The sequence below is a fragment of the Mus caroli genome, chromosome 13 (assembly GCF_900094665.2).
Source record: "Mus caroli chromosome 13, CAROLI_EIJ_v1.1, whole genome shotgun sequence".
Taxonomy (NCBI): Eukaryota; Metazoa; Chordata; class Mammalia; order Rodentia; family Muridae; genus Mus; species Mus caroli.
The window spans coordinates 68,039,055-68,045,356 of NC_034582.1; positions in this window are offsets into that span (position 1 = coordinate 68,039,055).

The window sequence follows — 6,302 nt, forward strand, 5'->3', positions numbered from 1 at the left end:
AACCTCTTAAATCTGAAAGTGAGAAAAGCCTTGCACGGTTTTCTCTATCCTTTTCTGAGACTCCCCTGGCTGGGCATTTGGCTGCACACCAAGCTTCTTGCCTTCCAGCAGGGTAGGGGCACCTCAGGGAAGGCTATTATTCCACTCATCTGCTGGCCACTGTAGGGGCCCACTGGACTTCACCCTTTCTCTGCAGTCCTGTAGATACCAGTGATCCCTGTCCTCAGTGATAGTAAGGACTCGCCACAGCTGCAGAACCAACTGGATTAGGACATTGTTTCTATATAAACACCCATGATGGTCCTCTACTTCAGAAGACACTCGTCTAAGCATATCCTCCTAAAATCCAACAAACATGATGGTACACATCTGTAAGCCCAGCATTTCAGATCCTGAAGGAGAATAACAGAACTCAAGGCCAGCCCAGGCTATACAAATTCTCAAATTTTAAATTCCATCAACAATGAACAGAGGATGTCTGATGATAAAGCGGCAGATCCTGCAAGATCTGCCACCACCACCACCCTCCACCCCATCCCCTTTGTCCCTCAGACTTCAGGGCTCATCCCAGTCAAATCTTGGATAGACAAAGCTAGTGCAATTCACTGCTGGAGAGAAAATGCGTCCCCTCCCCCGTTCATCCAATTTCACTCATTGCCAAATGCTTCAGCATCGCTCACTAAATGGGAATTAGACAAATCTCTGTAGGTAATGTAACACCTGTAAGCTAGAAAAAAGCCCCTGGCTTTGGAACTTTGTTTTCTGAAAAGAGAATATTAGGATAACTACTGTCAAGGACCTGCAGCAAGGTAGTATGGTAGGATAGCTCTAGGGCTGTTCTCTGTGGCCAACCAGACTGTCCTTTTGTTATTGTGATGGCTAATTACGGCCAACTGAGGCAGGTTCTTCAGCCTCTACCTCTCTTGTGTGGTAGAAATCTCACTACTTCCTTGTTGAGTGAAAAGCTCGGAAAATATATCTATTGAGGTCTGTGAAAGCACTACTCTGTCACATGACTCCATGCTGGAAAATGCCTACTTATAAGATGCAGTCCTCTCTCAGAGTCTGTCAATAATGACTATGTTTTTTGACTACAGCTATAGAGAAGCTCATTACCACTCTCTAGTTCATATAGTGAGATATCAGTATAGACCTGGAATCCACAGATAGGAGCTGTGGAAGAGAAAGTGACCCCAGATCTGTTGGGAGTCAGTGAGAGCCCAGTGATAGAATGGGCGTCTCTATTGATAGTTATATGTCTGCCTTCCTTGCAGAAAGAAGAGCATAGCCCTGCAAGTCAGCTTGAAATGATGTTTCAAGATCAACCATGAAAGTTCATAATTTTTCAAGTCTTAGAATGTTGGAGTCTGTCTAAGTGTAACCATGTATCCCAGCCTATCAGTGGAGTAGACAGTATGTAATGCCAAATGATACAATTTAACATAGTGCAATGCAAGGGGCTACAGTGTAATGGACTAGCACAATATAGTAGGAATGTTACAGAAACCTCAGTGTGTCATATGTGCTCATGTCCTTAGATGCCATGCTGTGTGACCTCCATGCTAGAGCAGCAGCAGTGCAGAATCAGCCAGCTGGCATTCTGCTGCCTAGGATATTGCCACTCCAAGCACTGATATACCATTAATACACTGTCCCTAGACATAGAGGATGCCTGACTCTTGTACCTGGATTCTGTCAAAGTTTTCTGTATTGTGGCTCAGCTGGGAATACTTGAACATGGTCCTCCTGTAGAATAGAGTCCAGTGACACTAAGTGATGACCTAGGTTGTTCTGAGCACCAAAACAATTTCTTGAGAGTGAAGGTGGCTATATCTGCCTCCCACAAGTTCTGAGGACTACTAGCTCCTGATAACAGATTAAGGGGACCTTTCTGTGCAGATGTAGAGTATAGATGTAGGCTGAGTGAGGACAAGCCAGAATGCTTGATCCAGGATAGAATGTCTCTCTCCTACAACCTTCCTATTATGCCTTAATTTTCTTCCCATGCCCCATGGAGTGGGGCCAGGGTCATGGACACTGCAGAGACAGCTGTCTCTTTTATGGGGATATTGCTCTCCAACAGAGCCTGGAGCCAGCTCTTATTTCACCAGCATAGAGTGTGAGTACTTGGCAATCACAGGATGAATATTCCCTTCCTGGGCTGTAAGAATAATGGGTTAAGTCTGGGCTCTGTGGGTATGGAGCTCCCTTAGATCACACAAGTGAGTGGCAATCATTCTGGATCACCAGACACTAGGACAGACAACTGTCAGTGTCCCTACCTGCCTCTGTCCCTGCTGCCTCAACCTTGCGAGTATCTGGAATTCCAAGCTAGTGATCTGGGTATGGGTGAGAAGGAGACCATTCAAAGAGAACAAAGAACCCCATGAAACCACAGCACACAGCCTCAGCTCTATGATAGCGACATCCTTTCAGTGAGAGACCTATCTCTTCACCGCTGGGCATTTTGATGGTTTCCTGATGACAGGGAAGAGACCTGACAGACCTGCCCAAGATTCCAGCAACAGTCAAGAGAGGCTGTGCTTTGTGCCAGACCACTGTGAAGGCTGGGGAGGAACCAGAGGCTCCTTTCCGACATAGAAGCCATTCGGAATTTCTCTTCCTAACCAGTAGGACTGGTGTTTTGTCACAGGGATGAGGGAAATTCTTAATACATCTTGTCACTCAACACTTTCAACTATAAAGGTACTGTGGCCACCACCTCGGTCCCATTGCGAGAAGTGAAGGAAATAAAAGGTAATAGATGTAGTGTGGAGTTTTGAGAACTGACAATTTCTGATATTCCCGAAAGGTCATCATATCAATAACAGGGTGCATGTACATGGTATACAGACATAGGCAGACAAAGAGAGGAGAGGCAGATACACAGAGAGAAGGATGAACAGAGAGAATACAGATAGACACAGAGAAAGAGACAGGGAGAAACAAAAGGAAGAGAGACACAGATAGAGCAGAGAGGACCAAGGTCCTTTCTGGACAATCAAGTTGCTGGTGATTTTTATCTCCTTGACTATTTTCAATCTACAATGGACACGTGTGACCACAAGAAGTACAATCAGATGACAGGTATTTTTGCCTAAATAAGTAATCCAGAGAGGAATCTCTCAACACATTATAGTCAACGGGACAAAATTATGAAACAATATTAAAAACTACAAGGAAAAACAACAAATTCATTCACAAAGTATATTCATCACAATAACATCTGATCATGAACACTAAAAGTCAGGATCTATGAGATGATATATTTTAAGATCTGAAGGAAGTTGGGCAGTGGTGGCGCACGCCTTTAATCCTGCACTTGGGGGACAGAGGCAGGTGGATTTCTGAGTTCAAGGCCAACCTGGTCTACAGAGTGAGTTCCAGGACAGTCAGGGCTATACAGAGAAATCTTGTCTCGAAAAACAAAAAAAAAAAACAAACAAGCAAACAAAAAAGTTCTGAAGGTAAGTAAATGCCCATGTAAGATGACTATTTCCACAAAAATTGTCTTCTTAAACATATACAGATATCAGGACTCATCTAGGAAAAGCATGCAAGTAAGTTTTCTGGAGATGATCCACCACTTTGCATGGCTGCAATGGGTAAACTTTGAATTGCAGAGTCTTAAGAGATTTTGTCCTGGGATTGCTGGTTGCTACTGATATGCCTTTCTTGTTCTATTACATAGTCTAATGATTCCTGGGCATCTGCCCACCCTACTGGGCAGTATGAAGATGTATTATCATGTAGCAGTGCTGTATAGACAAACTGATGACTTCATAATTCCTGATAATGATTTTATAGAATTCCTGATTTGTTTCAAATAATTTTAGGAATAAAGTTTTAAGAGATGGTTTTCGTTGTTTTGTCAGAAAGATGTAATAAAGTTAGAATCAAGAGTAGAATGTAGGGCTGGTGAGATGGTTCAGTGGTTAAGAGCACTGAGTGCTCTTCCAAAGGTCCTGAGTTAAATTCCCAGTGACTACATGGTGGCTCACAACCATCTGCAGTGTGATCTGATGCCCTCTTCTGGTGTGTCTGAAGACAACTACAGTGTACTCATATACATAAAATAAATAATTAAATCTTTTTTTAAAAAAAAGAACAAGAAAAAAACTTTAAAAAAAAATAGAATGTACCCATTCCTCATAGAATAGCAAGTACAGGCTGCATAATAAGGAATACAATGAGTTTTCACAATTACACTAAAAGGAGAAATAGGCTTGGGACAAATTTGTGATCAAGGAAAAATATCCATTCTAGGTCAGGTCCAAGGATGAGCCACAGGTGTGCACTGTGATAAAGCAAGGCCTGTGAAACTGTTGCTTTGAACTTATAATGAGCTTACAGAATGAAACACTGCTTTGAACTGATTATCAACATACTTCTGTAACTCCCCTTTTGTTTATAAAATTTCATCTATTGGGTAATTTTCTAAAGAACTTTTGTCTAAGAGAGTATAAAAAGGCCAGAGAGAAGATATAAGGTAGTGGCTTCCAGCCCCCATCCAAATGAATATGTCTATTTGTCTAGATGCATATGTGTATAAATATATGTATGTGTGTAAGTAAACATGAACACTTGAGATGCTGATGAGACATGTGATCAGGTCTAATAAGAGTATGTGTATGTCTGTGCATGTTGTCTGTGTAAATGAATTTTCTTTTTCTTCTTTTCTTTTCTGTCTGGTCCACAAAGAATTAACAAGTCCAACCTTCTCGCCTGGCCAGAAAGAGATCCTTAAGCAACAGAGAAAACTAGTTTATTACCACAAAACAGTAAGAGAGATTAACAAGGAAAAAGCAGTGCTTATTAGCATAGAACAGTAAGAAAGAGTTAAGTTTCCAGAGACTGGAGAACAGTAAGAGAGTTACATGGCCATGGATCATCAGTCTTTGGCATTTGTCCAACTCTGTGTCTCACCTCGGTACTTATGATGCTGGGAAGGTCCCCAGCATATAAATAAAGACACATCAAGGCAAACGCAAACTAAAGCAATTCTTGACATACATACACAGAGGGAAGAAAGGAGGTCGCAATACGGCAGCAAAGGAAAGAATGGATTTTTTGAAATGAATAAATAGACAAAGGAGATCTAAGAAAAATTTAACTATGTCCAACTCTGTAAATAGCAAATCCTTAATATGAATATTAGAGAAAGGAACAACAAAGTTACAAGAGCCAACAAACTACTATCAAAAAATAACACTAAATGTATAATAAATAGTCATAACTCCGCAACTTATGTATCAGAGAAGGGTGGGAGAGACAGCGTAACATTTAAGAGTGCTTCCTACGCTTGCAGAGTACTGGAGTCCAGTTCCAAGCATCTGTATCAGAAGGCTCATAACTGTGTATAACTCTAGCTCCAGGAGATCTACTATTCTCCTCTGGTCTTTGTGAATACCTGCACACATTAGATGCACATACATACGCATTCGTGAAAATAAAATAGATCTAAAAATAAATAACAGAGTAGTTGATTGGATTAAAAGCAAGATCTAACCATCCATGCCTACAAGAAACCACACAGAGATGGAAAATTAATGTATCAAGCAAATAGAAGTTGAAAACAAGCAGAAGTAGCTATATGTACTGGCTATTCCTGGTTGTCAGCTTGACTATATCTGGAATGAACTACAATCCAGAATTGGAGGGTTCACCTGTGATCCGGATCTTGAGGCCGAAAGACACAAGTTTCTGACCTGGATCTTGGCATGGATATCTTGAGGCATAGTGGCCATGAAAAGCTTAGGCCCAGGCAAGGTAGTACACGCCTTTAATTCCAGTAGATTGAGACAAGGAGATCTCTGAATTCAAGGTCAGCCTGGGACACACCTTTAATCTTGGCCACACTTTCTGCTGGAGACCTACATAAGGACATTGAAAGAAGGAAGATTCACTGTTCTTTACCTGCTCGAATTTACTTGCCAGCACATCTGTTGGAACCTACTTCTACAGAAGACCAGCTTGTACCTCTAGCCTTGTGGGATTGAGCAACTACTAGATTCTTGGACTTTCCATTCACACCTGACCATTGTTGAGTTAGTTGGACCACAGTCTGTAAGTAATCACAATGAATTCCCTCAATATAAAGAGATACTCCATAATTTCTGTGACTCTAGAAAACCCTGACTATATACTATGCTTAAGTTTTATAAAATAGATATCAAACCAAACTAATTAGAGGAGATAAAGGAAGTCACTATAATTAACAAAGAAAGCAACCAACCAAGAAGATATGGTGACTGTAACCATACAAGCACAAACACTGGGACACGTAATTTCTTTTTTTTTTT